At 39.0% G+C, this 22981-nt stretch overlaps 1 long non-coding RNA gene across 2 annotated transcripts in view; it reads right to left on the reverse strand.

Annotated features, from left to right (window-relative positions):
- LOC117347821 overlaps window positions 1-22504 on the reverse strand; it is a 31291-nt gene extending 8787 nt beyond the window's left edge. Inside the window, exons 1-3 of one of the 2 annotated variants that reach the window (XR_004536844.1) lie at window positions 22458-22504; window positions 14321-14391; window positions 13367-13450 (exon numbers count right to left, since the gene is read on the reverse strand). This is a non-coding gene — a long non-coding RNA (uncharacterized LOC117347821). Of the gene's footprint in view, window positions 1-13366; window positions 13451-14320; window positions 14392-16578; window positions 16784-22457 lie in introns of those variants that run through there. The other variant, XR_004536845.1, reaches the window with a different exon arrangement.
- Window positions 22505-22981: the final 477 nt, after the last annotated feature.

Consider the following 22981-nt stretch of genomic DNA (forward strand, 5'->3'; position numbering starts at 1 on the left):
TAAAATACCTTTAATACAGAATTCATTAACACTTTCTTTTATCAAGCTGCACTAGAGGTTTTTAGTGCAGGCTGGTGAGATAAGTGCTCCAACTCGTACAAATTCTCTAAGGGCTCCTTTTACAAAGGCGCGCTAGCGGCTTTAGCGCGCGCTACTATGCCACGCGCACCAGCCGCTCCCACCTCCTCTTGAGCAGGTGGTAGTTTTTCGGGTAGCGTGCGCTAATCCGACGCGTGCGCAAAAAAAAAAACGCTAGTGCACCTTTGTAAAAGGAGCCCACAGTGTTGGAGCATTTACCGTGCTGGTCCAAATCTTTTCCAGAGAAGAAAAAAAATGGTAAAACTGGAGGGAACGATTTGAGGTTGCAGGGAGGAAACCTTGGGAGCAATGTTGGGAGATTCTTCTTCACAGAGAGGGTGGTGGATGCCTGGTATGCCCTCCCGAGGGAAGTGGTGGAGAGGAAAACGGTGATGGAATTCAAAAGAGCGTGGGATAAAAATAGAGGATCTCTAATTAGAAACCGAAGGATATAAACTAAAGAACTAAGGCTGGTATTGGACAGACCTGCACGGTCTGTGTCCCATATATGGTGATTCGGTGTAGGATGGGCTGGGGAGGGCATCAATGGGAACTGCATTAATTTGGAACATGAGAACGTTACTGGCCAGATTTTACGACAGATATCATGCAAACAACGGGATGGTTGGATAGGCTGGAGTGAGCCACAACACTGAGTATACCATGTTAGGATTAACCAACAACATTCACTATTTCCTTGAACACCATAGATCTGTGGTTCTAATTTCTTTAGACTTAACCGCTGCTTTCGACACCATTGACCACAACCTGCTAATTAATCGACTTGAATCTATTGGAATCATTGACCAAACTCTTGAATGGTTTAAGTCTTTTCTGTCTAACCGTTCTTCCTTCATTAGATTCAACAATAGTATTTCCAAAAGTTATTCATTAGAATATGGTATTCCGCAAGGTTCAAAACTATCTCCTCTTCTATTTAATATATTCCTCTCTCCTCTTCTAAACATAGCACAATCTCTAGGTTTCACAGCTTTTGTCTATGCAGATGATATTCAGCTCATTCATCCTTTGGATCCAGAAACCACCGATGACATTGTAGCAATTAACAATAAACTGGCAATAATAAAAAATTGGTTAACGACAAATAAATTATCTTTAAACATTAACAAAACAAAAACGATGATTTTTCCTTGGAAAAAAGATTTAACTTTGAGTTCTCCAATTTCGATCAACAACACCAATTTAGAACAGGTCACTTCTTTAAAAATTTTGGGAGTCACTATCGATAATAAGTTCTCTTATCATGAGCATATAAACAATATAGTTAGATCTTGTTTCTATAAACTTCGCTTGATTCGATCACTAACTAAATTCTTAGAACCAGAAGCAATCAACATTCTCATTCATTCCCTCGTTATGACGAAATTAGACTACTGCAATTCTCTCCTCTTTAATACAACTTTGAAAGAAAAAAGAAGGCTGCAGCTCATACAAAACACCGCCGTGAAACTAATTCACAAAAAAAAAAAATACGATCATGTTACTCCGCTGTTGGTTAAATCTCATTGGCTTCCCATAAGCCATCGATTCACTTTTAAATTGTTGCTTCTAGTGTTCAAAGCCTTAAACTACAACGAACCCCAATTCATTAACAGATGGCTTATTCCCTATAGTACGACACGCTCTCTTCGTTCTTCTTCAACTAATCTTCTTTCAGTTCCTTCTATTAAAATGATAGGAACTAGAAGACAGGATATGTTTTCAGTTAATGCCCCTCAATCTTGGAATCTTCTACCCCAACACATCAGAGAACTAAAAGACCTAACTCAATTCAAAAAAATGTTAAAAACTTTTCTTTTCAAAGATGCGTATGGTGATTATGAGCAGTAAAAATTTGACATTCTTATTTACATTTTCGGTTTTTTTCTTTTTTTTAGAATAAATAAAAAAAAAAAAAACAGCCATCTTTTTTCCCACCTTTTGTTTTTTTCCTTTTATGTTTATTCCTCTCCTCTATCAAAATTGTAACTATTTCCCTATTTATCCTCACATGTCGTGTTTGTTTTACCTTCACATTATTGTGAATTTAGGTTTTTTGAGTAGTTTGGAAAGTATGTTTCTTGTCTATACAACAAATTTGATTTTATGTCAATTTTAATATTGTACTTGTTTCATTTATTAATACATGTTATTTTTATTGTACATCGCCTAGCAAATTTATAGGCGATTCATCAAGACTTAATAAACTTGAAACTTGAAACTTGAAGGCAACTTCAGCATTTGGAACCTAGGACAATAGCAGGTGGACTTTACAGAAATATCAAAGAAGAGGCAAGTGAATTTAATCATGTATTTTTTTAATGGATATAACTTATGGGCAGACTGGATGGACCGTTCAGGTCTTTATCTGCCGTCATTTACTATGTTACTGCAAACCTCTAGCTCAGTTTGATAAAGGCCAGCCTTACTAAAGCCAGAAACTGAATCTTAACTTCATATGTATCCTAATTCTGAAAGCTGTTACATGGGTGATAACCTCACAGTTTGATATTCTAAAAAAAAATGTGTTGTTTTTTTTTGTTTGTTTTTACATAGGACAGCAAAAGAAAGGTATTAGCGGTCCATTCCTTCCTTTAAGAAACAGCTTTTGGTGATTTCTGTATTTATTTATCATGTCAAAGACAAATGGATTTTATGATTTGCAGGTGCAGTAACTTATTGAAGCTAAATCTACACTATTATCTTTATCAATTTTACCCAAGCTGTTCCAGTGTCGAAGAATATGAAGTGTGAATGAGTTGGGGGATAAGGAAATAGGAGTTATATTTCTATTATTATTTTGTTCTTAAATGATCAGCACATGCAATTGATACATGATTTGCTGATATGTTTATAAATCCTATTAACTTGCATGTTTGAATTGTGTTTAATATGTAGCATTTATGTATGGAATTTATTTTTTTATATAATCTATACTCCACTCTGAATAGTCCTAAACAACTAAACAGATGGGATTTAAAGTGTAATTTAAGCCTAAACTAGATTAGGCATACTAATATATTTAGAGAAAAAAGTTTCAGGTAGAAAAAACCGCATAGATAAATCAAGGTATAATTAGCTTAAGACGTCTTTCACATAGCCATTGGACAATGTGACCTGCCAGAGTGAAAACCCACTAATTGTTCATGGTGTCTGATATGTACTGGTTGCAGCTAATTTCGATCATGTATAATATTAGCAGAGTTATGCAATGAGGGGTGTCTGTGCCAGTGTTTTTATTACAATCAAACAAAGGGATTTGTTAGGACATTTCTCCACTTTATATTTTTGGCAGCTCTGCAAAACAGCTGGAATAAACTTGTATGCGGACAATTATAAAACCAATCTGTTTTCCATTAAATTGCAATTATTCAAACATTCTTTCCCTGTCTAAATTAAAATCTGAACTAGAAACAAAATACTTCCACTTATTCAAACAAATGAGCATGGAAAACTATTAAAAATGAACACATATAATATTCCCTTTTACAAAGAAATATACATATATAAAAATCCATTTACAGTAAAAGAAAATGTTGTAATATGTTTTATACTGGCTTGATTAATTTTAGTTGGAAGTATATCATTTCAGACTTCATGCCTCCAAGTTGCCATGTTACAGTTTTATTTTTTTTATTTATTTACACTTTTCAAATCAAACTCACAAGAATCCACTTGTTACAGAAAATCACAGCTTAGGTATAGACATAATCCAGAGGAAAATTATGAATATACTAAACAAAGGGGAAACAAATTTATTAAAAGAAAAACCCCTTATACATTTAACAAATATCTTTTCAAACTCCTCCTTAGATCTCCATTTACACCCCTTGAGAAACAAGAAAATTAATGAGAAAAGGAGGTCTATTTTTACCACTATTATATGTTACTGTAGAAAAGGCTTTACGTGTTTCCGGCCAAAATTTCTCTTACAGCCCTTTTCAAACTATAATTAAATTTTTTTGCTGTCCAAAAAGTTTCGAAGTGGAAGAGAAGGGTACAGACAATTTGAGCCAATCAGGGCCTAATGTCCCTTCTACTGCTTCTCAATTTGCATTAGAAGGGAGAAAGCCCGTCATTCTCAGCACACGGCCCTGTAGGCAGGAGGGAGTGGATGCCTGGAATGCCATTTTTATAGTAAAACTGGAATGGCCATTGCTATGGTAAAACTGTGTTTTACATGTGGAAATAGCTTTGAATATTGCCTTTTGGGACGTAAGGAAGTTCTTCTTCACCCAGAGAGAGGTAAAAAAACTGGAATGCTTTTCCAGAGGCTGTTATAGGGGAAAATACCCTCCAGGGATTCAAGACAAAGTTAGGCAAGTTCCTGCTGAACCAGAACGTACGCAGGTAAGGCTAGTCTCAGTTAGGGCACTGGTCTTTGACCTAAGAGCCACCGCGTGAGCGGACAGCTGGGTACGAAGGACCAATGGTCTGACCTAGCTGATTTAAGGCATTTGCATGGCTGGTAACATTTTCAAAGGGACACACTGCATGAGGTTTCCCTAGGACAGAAGTTAAAGAGCTTAAAGCTCTTTCATGTGGAGAAGACAACCAAGGGGAGGCATAATATAAATCTATAAAATTATAAGCATTGGTGGAATGGATAAATAGAGAACTTTCAAATAGTACCAAGACATGAAGCTAATAGACAGCACTTTTACGACAAACTGGAGAAAATATTTTTTCATTTGGCACACAGTTTGCTGCTGAGCATGTGGTGAAAGCAGTTGGCATTATCAGCCAAGCAAGCCTGGGAAAGTCACTGCTTATGTGTGGGTGTGAGCAAGAAGGAATAGCTCTGCTTTTTGGGCTCCTTTGTAAGTTGGACTGGCCACTACTGGAGACAGGATACTGGGCTTGATGACCTTCTGTTCTGACTCAGTTTGGCCTTAGTCTTTACTGCCTGTCCTTGAAGTCTGCCGATGGGCCAGGTTTTCAGGATACTAGTAATGAATATGCATGAGAGAAATCTGCATACAGTAGTGGTGGTAGTCATACATGTGTATTAAGGGTATCCTGAAAGCCTAATCTATTGGTGGCCCTTGAGGAATAGCAGTGAAGTCAAGGCAGTATGTCATAGAAACATAGAAACATGATGGCAGATAAAGACCAAATGGCCCATCTAGTCTGCCCATTCGCAGAAACCATTATCTCTTTCTCTCTCCAAGAGATCTCACGTGCCTATCCCAGGCCCTTTTGAATTCAGATACAGTCTCAGTCTCCACCACCTCTTCCGGGAGACTGTTCCATGCATCTACCACCCTTTCTGTAAAAAAGCATTTCCTTAGATTACTCCGGAGCCTATCACCTCTTAACTTCATCCTATGCCCTCTCATTGCAGAGTTTCCTTTCAAATGAAAGAGACTCAACTCATGCGCATTTACATTACAGAGGTATTTAAACGTCTCTATCATATCTCCCCCTCCCGACTTTTCTCCAAAGTGTACAGCCCTTGGAAGATCATCCCATGGTCCATGAAGCCATAACGCTCTCAACGACACCATCCACATAGCCACGCATTCATCTCCAGGGTACAAGCTTCTCTGCCCTGGCCTTTATGGATACACTGCAAAGTAGCCACAGTTGAATTATTACTTATCTCTTATGTCCTCCCCCTCCAGTGCTTACAAGCTCTAGTCATCAACTGCACCCCTTCATCTGGAAGTCTTACACCTCTGATGTCATTAAAAGAAAAATTCTGCATTTGGATGCCTGTATTTATGTAACCCTTACTCGAATAAGTGTACAAAATGCTGGCACTTATATACATAAACGTACATTTAATCAGGGCTTAATCTGTAGCATAGTAACATTGCAAATGTTGGCAGGTAATGACCTGCACTGTCCATCTAGTCTGCCCAACAAGGTGACCAGAGCTGAATCTGGCACTCTGTACATGTAAAATTGAGCAGAAACCATGGAGCTAGGGGCAGGGGGGCAGATGAGATAAGGGTAGGAGCAACAGGAGAAGAGAGGCTGGACTAGGGAGCAGCATGATTGTTCTCTGCCCTGCTTTGGGTCTTCCCTGTTTTCCTCTTTCATGTAAGCTGCCTGGAATGGAGGGGCTGGATCGGACCCCCCCGTCCTGCTACGCCGGAGTATGAAAAAGCAGTGGCAGAATTGCATTCCAGGCCATTTGCGTTTAATCACAAGTGCCAGCAGGGCACTTGAGCGAGATTCTGTAATGGTGCATGTGAATGGCATAGCACATAAATGCATGGGGTAGTACACAAGAGAGAAGCATAGGCGGGACTGGCAGGAACACACATAATTTACAGAATACTATCAGTGACATGCATCCCTGTGACATTTACATGATCAAAATTATGACAGATCTACGGCTGGTATAACAATGGGCATGTTAGTACCAGATTACACTAGTACACTATTTGATAATGGAATTTGGTGTGCAAATGCAATTATAGAACAGGCTTTCACTGGACAGCACCAGGGACCTAAATGGAGGTGTCCATTTATTGAACATTCCCCTAAGAACTTAGCTGTAAATTAAATTAAATCCTCCCTATGTATATCTGGCAATCTTTGTTACGGTACTCTTTCAGTTTAGGAGATGTTTGAAAAGCAAACAAAATGCTAGGAATCATGAGAAAAGGGATGGTAAATAGTATAATATCTCTGTATCGCTCCATGGTGCAACCTCACCTTAAGTATTGTGTTCAATTTTGGTCACCTTATCTCAAAAAAAGATATAGCAGAATTAGAAAGGGTTCAAATAATAGTGACCAAGATGATAAAAGGGACAGAACTCCTCTTGTATGAGGAAAGACTAAGGAGGTTAGGGCTCTTCAGTTTGGAAAAGAAATGGCTGAGGGGAGATATGGTTGAGGAGAGACTGGAAGCCCTGAATATGTATACCCTAGAGGAAAGGAGAGACAGGGGAGATATGATTCAGACGTTCAAATACTTGAAGGGTATTAACGTAGAACAAAATCTTTTCCAGAGAAAGGAAAATGGTAAAACCAGAGGACATAATTTGAGGTTGAGGGGTGGTAGATTCAGGGGCAATGTTAGGAAATTCTACTTTACGGAGAGGGTAGTGGATGCCTGGAATGCGCTCCTGAGAGAGGTGGTGGAGAGTAAAACTGTGACTGAGTTCAAAGAAGCGTGGGATGAACACAAAGGATCTAGAATCAGAAAATAATATTAAATATTGAACTAGACCAGTACTGGGCAGACTTACACGGTCTGTGTCTGTATATGGCCGTTTGGTGGAGGATGGGCTGGGGAGGGTTTCAATGGCTGGGAGGGTGTAGATGGGCTGGAGTAAGTCTTAACAGAGATTTCAGCAGTTGGAACCCAAGCACAGTACCGGGTAAAGCTTTGGATTCTTGCCCAGAAATAGCTAAGAAGAAAAAAATTTAAAAAAAATTTAAATTGCATCAGGTTGGGCAGACTGGATGGACCATTCGGGTCTTTATCTGCCGTCATCTACTATGTATATGTTACTAAAATCCTGTGTGATATAGAACGGGTAAAAGCGAATTGATTTTTTTCTTCATCAAAAATTACCAGTATTGTAACTAGTATATTTGACACATGGGGCAGATCAGTTTTTAACAGCCCCCTCTTCTATATAAAGAAATGATTTTTAGCAATAATTCACGAGTCACACAACAAGGGTATATCTAGGAAAAGGCAGCATCTTGAACACTGCAATGAGCACTAGAACATCAATATATCCATTGTAAAACTAAATAAGCCAGATTAAGACAGATCGATTCTACTCAGTCAATGCTAACAGAAAACTATACACACTATACACAGATACTCCCTCACCCTTCGATCTTTAAGAGCTGCATGACATCTATTTAATAATAAGAATTCTCACACTTTGATTCATGCCTTTTTTACATAAAAAATTGACCATTGTAACATCATTTATGCTGGAAATTTCATCTGCTAATCTCTGACGTCTTCAAACATTGCAGAATACTGCTATTAAATTGTTAGAACATAAAAATAAATTCAATAATATTACACCACTCTTTACAATATCATTGGTTACCAATTTCATATTGCACTCAATTTAAAATTCTGATGTTAACTCATAAATCACTTTATACTTTGGAACCTAGTTATTTGAATTCACTAAATATTCCTTATACTCCATCACATGTGCTTAGATCCCTTCAAGACAATAGATTATGATTGGCAACAGCCAATAAAATCAATTGGGAATCCACTCAATGTAAAGCTTTTTTTTATTTAGCACCCAGTTCTTGGAATATACTTCCAAGTTATATTCATCTTGAATTTAATTGTAAAGTTTTTAAGACTAGTAAGGCTATTCTTATGTTCTTTTTCTAGTTAGTCTTTGGTTCAGATATTCCCTTAAATTATCATATCTATTAATAAGGTGTACATGCACCCTTTGTAAAGTGGTTTGTTTGTTTTTCTCTTATTTTCTTGTATGGTTTACTAGGTCTATTCTGTACATTATGGAGTTTTTTCTTTCTTTATTATATACTAGCTGATTACCCGGCGTTCCCCGGATATTTATTTATCCTAATCATCTGTCATTTTCGATAATTTTTGCATGTGATCCCCTTTCCACCCTCAGAGTATTTTTTCCCAGATAGTAAGTCATATGTATACCAAGTGTGGTTGAAAACTCTCTGTGCATTTCAGAGTTATGCTGAGTATTCATCTCAGCGAACCCAAAAAGTATGGATTAGACAGTAAAATCTGTCTTTTTCAATAATTTTTATGTCACCCCTTCCCACCCCCACAGTATTTTTCCCCAGATAGTTACTGATATGCATACCAAGTTTGGTTGAAATCTGTCCATGCGTTTCAGAGTTATGCTGGAACATACATATACACACACAGATACATCCGATTTTATACAGAGAGATATATACTGTATATATATTAATGTTAGCCACTGAGAACTGTTGTACGCTTCAGCAGGATATCAAATTTTAATAACCATAAACATAATCTAAAAATAGAAATAAGTAGACAAAAGTTAAGCTGAACTGCCAAGAAGCTAGACTCTGCATACAATGCAACACCACAGAAACAATGACATGTCCCCTAATACTGTGCAAAATAAAGATAGAATACGTAAATTTGAAAAACTAACAAATAGCAATCACCACTTAAAAAATTACTACATAGAAGTAAAACAAAAAATGGAAAATAAACAAATACCATTTTATTGGACTAATCCATTTTTCAATTAATTTTCAGAGGCTAAAACCTTATTAAGACTGCAATTAATTCAAAATGCTGCTGTTCATTTGATTTTTGGTCTGAAGAGATACGACCATGTAAGTCCCTTTTATATCAGATTGCATTGGCTTCCATTTGAAACCAGAGTAATTTTTAAAATTTGGGTGCATCTGTTTTAAAGCACTTTTTGGCTTATTACCTTTTTATCTGGTTTCTCATCTGAAATTATTTAAGTCAAATAAACATACAAGAAATTCTGGTATGTTCATCTTCCCTGCTCGAAAGGCTTGTCTATATAAAACTTTTTTTGGACAGAACATTTGCATTTTGAGCAGGGAAGATGAACTCCTGGATATGCCCTTTGATTGTTCAATCCCAATCTTATTTTAAATTTAGGAACCTATTGAAAACTTATCTATTTGATAAAAACTTATCTATTTGTTAATTTTTAACAATATATTAATGATGTTGTTTTTTTAAAATAGGTATATGTATCTTATTGAACTGTATTTCTTCACTGAAATGTTTCTTGCTGTAAACCATCCAGAACTACTGGTAGGGCCGTATACAAGAAAATAAATTATTATTATTATTATTATTATTTTTCAGGTCAGTACAGTATACTGTTGTTATGGTATCCTGTCCTGACCTGAGGAAGGGAGTTTTGGTCTCCAAAGTTAGTAAAAAAATGTATTAAAATTAGTTCAATAAAAAGATTACCTTATTTCTATTTTCCATTTATGAACGTTTATCAATACTGCTTCAATACTACTTTATTCTAAAACAACAAAAAAATCTTTTTTCTACCTTTTGTTGTTTCTGCTTTAATCATCTTCTTCTCCTCATTCTCTTCTTTCTATCCAGCATCTGTCCTCATTCTCCCTTCCATGCAACATCTGCCCTTTCTCTCTGCCCCTTCTATCCACTGTCTACCCTCTCTCTCTCTCTCTGCCCCTTCCATCCACCGTCCACCCAATCTCTCTCTCTCTGCCCCTTCCATCTACTGTCTGCCCTCTCACTCTCTGCCTCTTCCATCCACTGTCCGTCCACTCCCTTCCATCTGGTGTCCATACTCTCTCCCTTCCATATGGCATCTTCCCTCTTTCTATGTTCCTTCCATAAACTGTCTATCCTATGCCCCTTCTCTCCTTTGTACTTGATTCATATCAACTTTACCTCCTCTCCATTTTTCTCTCTCTGTCTCTACCCATCCACTATGCTCTGGCATCTCTCTGTTTTCCTTTCCTTCCTTCCTTCCCACCCCAACCCATGGTCTGTCATCTCTGTCCCCTTCCATGCCCCCCATGCACTGGCATCTCTCTCCTCTTTTTCCCTTCTATCTCTCTCCCATCCATTCTCTGGCATCTCCTATCCTTCCTTTCCCTCCCTCCTTCCTTTTCCCCTGGTCTGGTATCTGTCTCTTTCCCTTTCCTCCCCCCATGCCCTGGCTGGATGGCATACATCTGAGGGAACTTAGGGAAGTTCTGGCGGCTCTGCTGGCTGATCTTTTCAATACTTCTCTAGAGTAGGGAATGGTACCAGAAGCCTGGAGAAGGGTAAATATGGTTCTGCTCCACAAAAATGGAATTAAGCTAGAGGTAGGAAACTACAGACCAGTAAGTCTGACTTCTATGATAAGTAAATTAATGGAAATGTTTTTAAAACAGAGAATAGTGAAGTTTCTGGAATCCAATGGATTACAGGACCCAAGGCAACATGGATTCACTAGAGGCAGGTCTTGTCAGATAATTCTGATCAATTTCTTTGACTAGGTGGCTAAGAGTTGGATAAAGGGAGAGTAATAGATATAGTATATTTAGATTTTAGCAAAACCTTTGACACTGTTCTACAATGGCATTTAATAAATAAACTGAGTGCCCTCAGGATGGGCCCCAAAGTGATGGATCGGGTAATTAACTGGTTAAGTGGAAGGTGACAGAGGGTAGTGGTAAATGGAGATTGCTCTGAGGAAAGGGATGTTACTGGTGGTGTACTTCAAGGTTTAGTTCATGGATCTGTTCTTTGTAACATATTTGAAATTAATATTGTTGAAGGGCTTTCAGATAAGATTTGCATCTTTGTGGATGATACCAAAATCTGCAATCTGTAGACACCCTTGATGGTGTGGAAAATATGAGGAAGAACCTAGTGAAGCTTGGCAGCTAATATTTAATGATAAGAAATGCAAGGCTATTCATTTGGGCTGCAAAAACTCAAGGGAACAATACAGTTTTGGGGATGAAGAACTTTTGTACATAAAAGAGCAGAATTTGGGTGTGATAGTATGTGATGATCTTAAAGTAGTCAAACAGGTTGAAAAGGCAACAGTGAAGGCTAAATGCTTGGGTGTTTAGGGAGATGAATGGCCAGTAGTAAAAAGGAGGCAATGATGCCCCTATATAAGACTCTGGTGAGGTCCCATTTAGAATAATGTATACAATTCTGGAGACCTCACCTTCAAAAATATACAAACAGGATGTAGTTGGTCCAGAGGATGGCTACTAAAATTTTCATCAGCTGACAGGCTAAACCTAATGGCCAAAGATAGATCTGCTTTTTAGGTGGTTTCTCTAGCCGCATACCTTAGCTGGCCAGCCGACAAATATCGGCAGTAACCGGCTATGTCACATGCATAGCTGGTGAGCCAGATTAATAGTGGGAGATAACCGGCTGTCTCCTGCTGAATATTGTGGATAACGAGCAAATGGGACTTCACCGGCAGGAAACTATTTCTGGCTGGCTAAGTCCCGCTGAATATAGGGGAGGGGGGGGGCAGTCGGAATATGTATTCTTTGGAGAAAAGGCAAGAGAGGGAAGAAATGATAGAGATGCTTAAATGGCAAGTCTCTTTCAATTGGAATGAGGGGGCACAGGATGAAGGTGAAAGGGGAAAGATAGACTTAGAAGTAACCTCAGAAAATACTTTTTCATGGAGAGGGTGGTAAATGCATGGAATGGTCTCCCTGTGGAGGTGGTGGAGATGAAAATTGTATCTGAAATCAAGAAAACTTGGGGCAAGTACATTGAATCTCTATGAGAGAGAAAGGGATAAGAGATGGCATAGTTAGGCAGACTAGATAAGCCTTATGGCCTTTACATGCCTTCATTTTTCTCTGTTTCTCCATTTTCTCTGTTTCTGTGTTTCTATTCTTCCTTCTATTGTTGAATTTGGAACTCTCTTATTTTTGGCCTTTTCTAACAGGGACAGAAAATAATCTTTGTTTTCTTCACTCATGAGCTGAAGATGATTTTTTTCCATTTTTCCTGAGAAAATTGAGAATAGTACAGAACACAGCTGTTCGATTGATATTTGGATTGAGGAAAAAAGACCATATCCGTCCCTATTATCGTCTGTTACATTGGCTCCCGATAGAGGCACGAGTACTATTCAAATTTTCTTGTATCTGTTTCAAGTTGATTTGGGGAATTGCCCCAACTTACCTTTTAACTCATTTTGCGTTATATAGCCCAATGAGGACAACTAGGAGTTCTAATTTATTTGTCTATCCAAAAATTATTGGTTGCAGATACAAGACTTTTTTGGATAGGACCCTTGCATTCCAAGCAAGTAAGCAGCAGTCCTGGTGGGGTAATTACATCGGTGGAGTCATGATGTCTTATGGTGCATTTCGAAAAGTAATCAAATCAGCGTTGTTTGACAAATTCATTTCCTAAAGTGGATATCAGGGTAAACAAAAATTTTATACTGAATATTGTTAAGTAAGGTGTAGTATTTGTAACTATCTGTATTTTGCTGATTGTCCAGCCTTCTTCTGTGTAAACCGCCTAGAAATTGTTTGATTATGGCAGTATAGAAGAATAAAGTTATGTTACGTTATTGTTTCAAATGAAGCAGATTAGCTATGAAAATAAAGTGAAATGCTCTGCTTATATTTTGTCAGAAAATCAGGACCTTTCCCTACCATAAGTAGCTTTGCAAATTACCAATGAAAATGACAGGGGTGGTTGGTCTTCTTTCCAACAACCCATCTTCCGTCACCATGCAATCAAAGAAGTTGCAAACCATACAAGAGAAATGGAATAATGGGAAGAAAAAAAACTAACTTTGTGATGCCTTAACAAAACCTACCAGTGGATATATAGTGAAAGCCCACATCACAGGAATGTATTCGGTCACTGGAAGCTTCTGGAATTTTCAATATACTTCAGTAGCCTGTCAGAATGTAGACGTCTGATTAGTCAGTGGGCAGAACATTTGTTTTAATGGCCGGTTTTTAGATACATTTAGTTTTGGTCTGTTCAAAATGCTGCTTCATTTTTCCTATGTGCATTTCATTTACTTGGAAGTTAGAAATCGGATGTCTATTCATTTGTATTACTAGTCTTTGTGAACTGCATAGAACTTAATGGTATTTGCGGTATACAAGTGAGTTTTATGTTATGTTAATAGTAACATAAGGTGAGTTTTATTCAAAGACACTAAATCATAGGAGAATGAAACAGAAGGTACAAGGCCTCTTCAACCTGTCTTCTGTACCTGTAGCACCTCGTGATTTTCTTGAATCCTTGAAATCAAATAGCCAGGAAATTTCTTGGCCAATACAGCAGAAACCTTGGTTTCTTTCTTTCTTTCCCACACAAAGCATTACCAGTGAAAGGATCTGCTGACAGTATATGGCCTGGACCAGAGGACCCTTTAAATTCTAGATCTTGCTGAATTCAGAGAACAATATTTCTTTAAACTGTACACAAAGGGTGAAACAGACAATATTGGGAATGGCTCTACATGGCTAATTCTCTAATATTCCAATTCTCCTTAAATACTGGGGAACTACAAGTGGAAACCAGTTATGACAATTCTGCTGCACCATTCTTGGTCACAAAATCAGCCAGATATTTTAATAAAAGCCTTTGGACCTGATTTACAAAGGCTTTTCTGCTGTTCTGACCATATGGGCAAAACCTGTGAAAGAAGCTCCATATATTTTTGTCTCAAAATATTGACCCTGCCCAAACAATGAGATGTATGGAATCTGAAAGAGGAAAACATGCAGGGAGGAAAAGAGAAATTTTGATGCCTTACTGCATTCATGTCCTGTGGGCTTCAGGTCCAAATTTCAGCCCGTGCACCAACAACAGCTTATCGGATGCATCCTAAAAATAAACAGAAATCAATTAAAACTTTTAAGATTTGACATGGGCTTCCTGGCTTCAAAACAATATCTAAGAAGCTAAAGGTGGTAGAAAATTCTGTGATACAACATTTGCAAGGAATAATAGTTGAATAATAGTTGTCTTTGTATATGTGTGTATAAATCTGTCAATGTATACCTTGTGGTATACCATATGGCTTAAAATATATCTTACACCACTATATTCCCCAATGTCAAAAACTGCTTAACCTTAATACCTGTATCTTCTATAATATCACTCATATCATAGTGCTTATTTCAAGAATATATCAATTATATGAATGTGGCCTCAGGTACACCCCTTCCACCATTGTTAAAAAAAATTTTTGGGTGGGGATATCGGTGTATGGATGTCCTCATTGGCCTACATTCTCACCTATATATTTTTTTTATCGGGTTTTAAAGTTTTTTTTACATGCATCTGCTTTTTTTAGAAGTTTTTTTTTATAAAATGTTAACCAAATCTTCTGACAAATTTTATTCTTAACTTGAATTTTGGACCATCATAAGTAACAGTGCAAAGTATTAAAATATATCTTAACACAACAATAGGTCTACTCAAAAATGACAACCAATATAGAGTGTGAAATTGTAGTCAGCAATGGATAAACCCATCAATCTTTTACCATAGGTGCTATTTGAAACTTGAAAAACTGAAAGCAAAGTAAAAATCAATGAAGAAATATCTTTAATTTAAAAAATATATATCTTAAAACAAACAGGCTCTTATCTCAGAAAAGGGTGTGGTTCCCCAAAGGTTAAACGTGGCACATTATTTCCCGGAATAAGACTCCCGTCAGGCAGACAACCCAGCGCCATTTTCATCTTTGATTTTTGACTCTGGAGATAATGGTTGCATTTAGTGACATGATTGCTAAGGAAAGGCCACCTTCAACCTGCTTGTAGCTTTCCTGGCAGCCACTTTGTTTTCCTCTTGTGTGCCACCTTGGATCTTTTGGCTGCCAGTCCATCTTTTCTTTTCTCAAATTTAGCAGAGCTGAACAGAGAGGGGGTGGAGGTGGACAGAGGGTGATTTGCTTTTCACTTTATTCTCCTCAATCATGCATATTGAAATCGGTAGTGCAGCAGTTCACGGGAAAAAATTGTTTTGATTATGGCTGAAAGATGACCCACATGAAAGAATATCGTGTGAGTTAGGTATCATGGTTGTGGCTCTCTGTCCCAATTTTCAAGGTATGATCCCCTGAAAAAAATAAAAATCTAGAAGAGACAATGCCCTAGTATAGGATCTGAATCTTGTGCCACGTAAGATTGTTGATCGCATTTTCTGGGCTCTGTCTAACCTCTCATTCTTCCTATTTTAGCTGAAGTTTTGCCCATCCCTTCAACCAAAATGGCTCCTTCCCACAGGCACCTTAAAACAAAAGATCCCACATACTCCCTTTTAGAATGGTTGCTGCCAAATCATGCAATCTATTGAAAGCATCAATTTTATGACAATGCTTAAAGAATATTCTATCAATTAATCCCCTTGAAGGGGACATCAATGATATACCACTTCTAAATATTCAGAAACAGTCTTAGTTCTCCTCCGGCTACTACAACTTTACAAAATGAAGTAAGAGACATGTTGGTGGATTTTCCAAGACCCTGGGGGTTTTCCAGATGGGAGAGAGCTTCAGTAGTCACAGGGAGACCGCCTATGGTGGTCACTCTGCCTCCCACAGCATTCCTGTGGCACCGGCTCACACCTTCACCATCAAGATAAATAAATGAGCGAATAATCATTTTTAAAATCCCTTCAAATTAAATTGATAACATGCAAAAGTGCTGATCAGCAGCAGGGCAAAAGGAAAACATTTATACGGTTGAATTGTGCAAACAAACCAAGACATAATAAAGCAGCAGAAAATGAGTAACAGAGCCTTGGTGAAACTCACTTAATGATTTCATTTAAACTCTGTACCAGTTTATAAAGCGTTAAGTATGACTAAGCCAGGGCTAATGCATTAAAGCCTTCATCGAAATGAACAAAAAGATGTAAAGATTCCAAAACTGACAAGACTCACTTGTGATTTTTTTTTTTTTTTTGCTTTCATTGAAATGAAACGGCCTGCTGTTGGAATACTCTCCTGGTGCCAAATGCCTTTAACTCTTTCCTCTAAAGAAGTGCTCCCTGCTATCATACCTGCAAAATGACAAGACTCTTAGCAATACGAAGGAGCCAACTTGACAAACCGAGGTGTCTTCTGCCCCTATTCTCCTCTCCAGGATTTTGGAAAGGAGCTGCACTCAGCCAACACGTCTAAATGTATCACAAAGCTTCTGGTTTTTGCCACGCTGCAGGAACAGTGGAGAGCCAGTCGCGGGCCCAAAGGCGCACACAAAGAAGAGCGCAGAAACCTAGTGACGACGCAAGCGCTGGAAGAAAATGTGCTCACTGCAGAAATGGCAGCAAATATAGAGTTCCTCCCCACCAAACCTCCTCCTCCACCAGCATCCCCCCACCCAAGCAGAGAGGCATGGATGGACGCAGTGGCTCAGAAAGATGTTGGACGAGTCGACACTTACTTACCAGATACATCTGACCATTTCCTAGAGCACTTTTACACATTTTGATTGCACGACTATCAGCTGCATTTCAATGCGGGTCTCGGATTCCTTCGCTGCCCCCCTGTTTTGCCATCTTAAAATATGGTCCCGATAGTTCAACTCGGGGAATCAAAAATAAAACCATAGCAAAAACAGGGTCACAATTATTCATGTTGGCTTTTTTCCCTCTCTTTAGACTTTTCAAAACTCAGCTGTAAGTTTCCTTCTTCACCGCTGCTTTCTCCACTCTGCCGCTTAACAACAGAACAGGGTCACATCTGTTTGAAAAGCGGCCAAGATAAAATTTTTTTTAAAAAAGTTTTGGCTGGGTTTCTATTTTTTTTCTCTCTTTCTCTATGGAGCGCTTAAAAAAAACCCCCAAATAGGCTAAACTGAAAAGGAAACTCAAGCACGGCAGTCACTGCTTGCCCTGCTGTTCAATTTTGAGGGTTTGTGGTACAGTTTCCAGAGGTCAGCCCAAACATTATTCCTTTTTCACTGTTAAGCAATACATAGATTTATGTATGCAAGTGAACATAGGTATCTATAATGTAACTACATGTACAATTACACCTGAACACACTGTATATACAAAGGACCTTGCTTATTAAAAGGCATCCATCTTACGTGGTCTACTCTTCCTAATCTACAGTTTTTAATATATTTTTACTGAACCCTTTTTTGCATAGAGGCACAGACAAAATAAAAAGTTTAAAGTGACTGATTATTTTACCAAGCCGAAAGGAGGGATGCAGGGTAATTCACCCCTCTCCCCTGCCTCTGTCTGCAAATAGGGGAAGACTAGAGAGCAACAAGCCTCAGACTGTACCACCAAAAGCTAGCGACAAAGGAGAAGGAGAGGCACGCAAATTCACCCAAGTACATGGAAAAAATGAGCAGAAAATTAGCAGGCAAAAGGGCTTTGTTCACCAGTGGAATTAGAGACTCGACGGAATACAGACTCAGAGAAGTTACTAAGGAGACTTGAGCATAAACTCCAAGCTTTTCATGGTCTTTTTCTTCCTTATTCGATCCTGTATTCTGATCACGCTGCACTGCGGTATTACTGCACCAAACCAGTACATTAATCTTGGCCTGAAACATGCTGACTGGCAAAAGAAAACTGTACGCCCTGTATAGTGGCTTTCATGCTGTACAAGTAAAAGCAGGTGGGGGCAGAAGGGAAAAAACTTTATTCAAGACAAGGGAGCCAGGGCCCATTTGTAGTGCTGCTGGTGACGGGCTGGGAAGGGGGCAGGGGAAGGGACTAGAGAGTGGACTTTGAAAGATTAATGTCAGATACAGTATACGACTGGAGCACTGGTGATGTTGTCCTCCCCAACACTCACCCTCACACACACATACTTACCACACAATCCCTTCCACCACCTTGCAAATATCAGGATGTTTCTAAAATCACTTCTCATGTTTTACAATGCACAAATGTGTACGCTGTTTCCCCTTTGTCCTGCTTGCATTTTGGTGACATATGTGCTCGTGTAATGTGTGTGTGTGTGCATTTATATATCTTGACTGGCTAGAATGTGGACGATGAGGGGGTTCCCTGCTCCTGCTCTTTTCATTATAAATGGCTGCTGGCACAGGCTGCAGGTTGGCTGCCTGGAATGTAAAATTTATGAAACAGCTTTTCACATAGCCAAGGCACAGTTGTTTCCTTTAACTGCTTTTAGCATTACCAGCTAAAGAAAATGATAAAAAATAATGACAAATCATGTCTAAGGGTCAGTCACTGTAATGCTGCATCGTGGGGAGGAGAGTCATTTTCCCCATAGTGAGTCTTTGTACTGCCCTATCATCCCCAGAACCAGAACCAGGCACTGCCATGATGCACTGTGGGAAAGAGAGTCATTTTCCCCATAGTGAGTTTTTGTAGTGTCCCAGAACCAGGCACTGTCATGCTGCATTGTGGGAATCACTTTCCCCAGAGCCCAGTTTTTGTAATGCTACATTATGGGGATCATTTTTTCCCATAACCAGTCATTGAAATGTTGCATGGGGGCCTCTGCAGAGCTCATTACCAGAGCTGGTGACTGTAACAATGTGTCAAGTGAGTTGTTCTCCCCAATGTCAGTATTACATCAATGGCATACTGGGATCAAGCACTACACCAGTAATTGGCGCGGTATATGATTATTTCCAAGTGCATCTCTCGTCCACAGGGTTGGGCAACCTGTGATCCACCATTGACTTTTATGTGGCCCACAAAATCATGGGACGTATACACAGAAAATGGCTCACACAGACACCATTAACCAGAATTATGTCATCAGTAGAACCGCTGAAGGAAACAACAATGGGACAAGACTTGTTTGGAAAAACAGAAGTATACTCTTACAAACCATCATGATAATTATATATATTCATTCAGTCATCACATTATTGTTGGCAGTGAATTATATAGTGAATACATTCATTTTCTGTGTGTGGCCCGCTAGAGATAGAAACCTAGAAACATGATGGCAGATAAAGGTTAAATGGCCCATCCAGTCTGCTCATCTGCAACATCCACTGTCTCCTCCTCTCCCTATTGGCTAAAGCTCTTTACACCTGCATTGTGATGTCATAGAGCTTTATGGTTATAGATACATAGAAATATGATAGCAGATAAAGGCCAAATGGCCCATTCAGTCTGCCCATCCGCAGTAACCATTTTCTCTTCCTCTCTCTAGCATTCATGTGGCCTTCTGTATAAAAAGGTTGCTCACTCCCGCTCTACAGGAAGGCGCATCAGGCAGAGAAGAGGGCATGGGTTGCCCAGATAGATATCTGATTGACCAAAAGCCCCTTCTTATTCTGTAATGTATTCAATTAATTTTCTTTTGTTAAAATGCTTCTGACCCACAGATTAATCAGTGAAATTGTCCATTTCTGTACTGATGATGTTTCATTTGCCTAGGAAGAATGACTTCAACCCTCCTTGTTCACGCCTTGGTCTGTATCACACTAACTAAATGACAAAGATTTCTAGCATGTGCCCTCTGTTTCTGTCATGATGGACACACTAAAGTGGCACTCCTCAGCCATGTGGAAATGTTGCCGATCAAATGTGTTGGTTATCATTGCTAAATACTAGATGGAATGTGAAAGCCAAACACTTAGGGCCGGATTCTGTAATGGGTGCCTACAAAGAGAGGTGCATAAAGTTCGGTGCCTATTGTATGTCAATCATACTTTGGCACCCATTGCAGAATCACGCTTAGTGGCGCCTAACTTAAAACTTATAATATAACTAGATAGGTTTTTTTATTTAAATATACTGTATTTTTATTAAATAACACAAATCTTAACACTATATTATACATTAAACATAAATGAATCCATATTGCACTTCCAGTTACTAAAATCTGTATTATCCCACAGTACAGTGGAAGAAAACCTGGAGCTTGTACTCAGTCCATTCACAAGCCTTTTCTGATGAAAATAAAGCTGTTCCACATCATAGTCTATGTGTATTATTTCATTTCTCCAGTATTCTCCAATGTTCCAACGAACATATATTGATTCTTAGACAAAGCTGTTATAATGCCTTCTCACTCCAATTCAAACTGTGTCCAGCCAGCCCGACGTAGCACTACGTTTCGCTATTATAGCGTCTTCAGGAGCTGAAACTGTGGCAGGTTTTCAGCTTCTACAACATAATTACTTAAAACTTAGGCACCTGTATTATAGGCCAGGGTTTTTAAGGCCTACATTATAGACGCCTAAGTCTTTCTTCACCCCAGCACATACCTCCATATCAAGAACACTGGCCTGAAATTGGATTTATCCCTCTATGGCAAATTTTTTAGAAAAGTGAACCAATGGTATTTTCTTTAATTGAGGTTTCTACTCTTATGAGGGAGAGGATTTTCATTAGCCTAAAAGTATGTTGCTTGCCACAATAATGGCATGGCCTCTACAATTTTCTAGTCTCTTGATACAAAATGTGCCTTCCCAAAAAAACACCTCCACCAAAAATGGATTCTGTAATACTCAATTCAGTCCTTTAAAACAGAATGGGAACGTGGGAGGACAACCTATGTCAGTGATAGGCAAAACTATAACCGGACGACATTAGCTCTGCATGCCATCTCTCTTCCACAGGGTTGGGCAACCTGTGACCCACCACTGACTTTTATGTGACCCACAAAACCATGGGACGTATATACAGAAAATGGCTCAAACAGACACCATTAACCATGAGAAATAAAATCCAGTGCAAGGTAATGGAAAGCATGTGTGTATGGGTCATTGTGATTTGAGGATTTTTGCTTCAAGGAGCATTACGCATGTGAATGACCATTGGCCAATTAAATGCTATCTTCATTGTTGGCAAAGAGATCTTGTTGGTAATACAATGTGAAGCCGGTTATTATGAAAGACTTGTGTCAGGAACTTGTGTCGGCTCTGCTCCACTTGTAAACAAACTGCTTTCAGGAAATATTTTAAGAAGGGGCTTAGAGGAAGTACTGACTTCCAGAAGAGGAGAGACCCCCCTCCACTGCCCCCTGCCCCATGGACCTCTCTTTCCACTGCAAGCATTAGACCTAAATCTGTCTCACAGCAGCAGCAAAGTCTCATGATGACAGCGTGGGAGCTGGAGACTGAGCTCTCAGGCTTCAACCCTAGAGAATGTGATCGAGGCAATCAACATAACAGAGCTCAAGAGATTTGGACAAGTTCCTGGAGGAAAAGTCCATTAAAAAAATGATTAAACAGACTAGGGAAAGACTTTGGGGTCCTTTTATCATGCTATGGTAGGGGGTTTAAAGCGCGTAATACCGTGCGTTAAACCGCCTGCTGCGCTAGACGCTAACGCCTGCATTGAGCAGGCGTCAGTTTTTTTAGCCGGCCGCGGGGGTTAGCGCGTCATAAAAAGTCCGATGCGCTAACCTCGCTAGCGCGGCTTGATAAAAGGTCCCCTTTATGTATCTTTGGAAATGAGCTATAAAAATTATTCAATTTTGGGGGGACCTGCTGGGTAAATGTGACCTGAACTGGCCCTGTCAGAGACAGCAGGATGGAATTGATGGTCATTGGTCTGACTCAGTGTGGATTTTCTTAATTCTTATGACCTGGAATCAAATTCAGATCCCTCTACATGGCAGGGGACAACCATTGCCACTGAGCTGTTGGGTTGGTTTTGTTTTCATCTAATACTGTCCTGTTAAAACCCTAGGAAGTTGTCACTGTGATTGAGAGTCACAAAACTCATGTAGTCCCTTTATCTATCACATAACAATTTTTTCTATAGATCACATAATTTCAGCTAATTGAAGAATTATTATTACTCAGTCATATAATAATCATTTTTAAAAGACAAGAACAAAATGGTCCTTTGAAAGGCACATATCCATTTTCCTCCATTAAAAGCTCTTTTTTTTTATATAGTTCAGAAATATTTTATTACATTTTAGAAAACCACAAACAAAACATTTGGTGCAGTCCCTCATATTAATCATAATAATTGAGTACCTGTGTGATCCAAATAATGCATTATAGTTCACTGATACAGAAATGGGTACGGATGCCTCCAGGTGGAAGCCAAAGCTCAGTTTCCAGGACAAGGACAGTCCAAGGCAGCATCTAAAAGAAAGAAAGGGCAATTATTATCCTTCCCTAATTACAATTTGGTCAGCCGAGGCCCAATGTCACACAAAGAGTCAATGAAAGAGCTAAGATTGGACAGAGGCACTGGAAGATATGGGAATTGGTCAATGGCAGATCTTAAATTAGAATGAAGGCGTAAAGGTTCTTGATTGAATCTCTGCTTCAGATCTTCCATTCCCTGGATTAGTTGGGGGCTGAAGGGAAATGTGGTTATTGTTTAAGGCTGACACCTGGTGGCCAGATTCAGAGCTTATGATTGCTGGATTCTGGAAAGAGCTCTGGTGCATGAACTCTGGGCCACGAAAATGGACTGCGGGGGCTATATGCATGTTGGAAACCACTATATTAATGCCTAACACAGCCTCTTTGCTGGCACATCTCAATGTAAT

The sequence above is a fragment of the Geotrypetes seraphini genome, chromosome 13 (assembly GCF_902459505.1).
Source record: "Geotrypetes seraphini chromosome 13, aGeoSer1.1, whole genome shotgun sequence".
Taxonomy (NCBI): domain Eukaryota; kingdom Metazoa; phylum Chordata; class Amphibia; order Gymnophiona; family Dermophiidae; genus Geotrypetes; species Geotrypetes seraphini.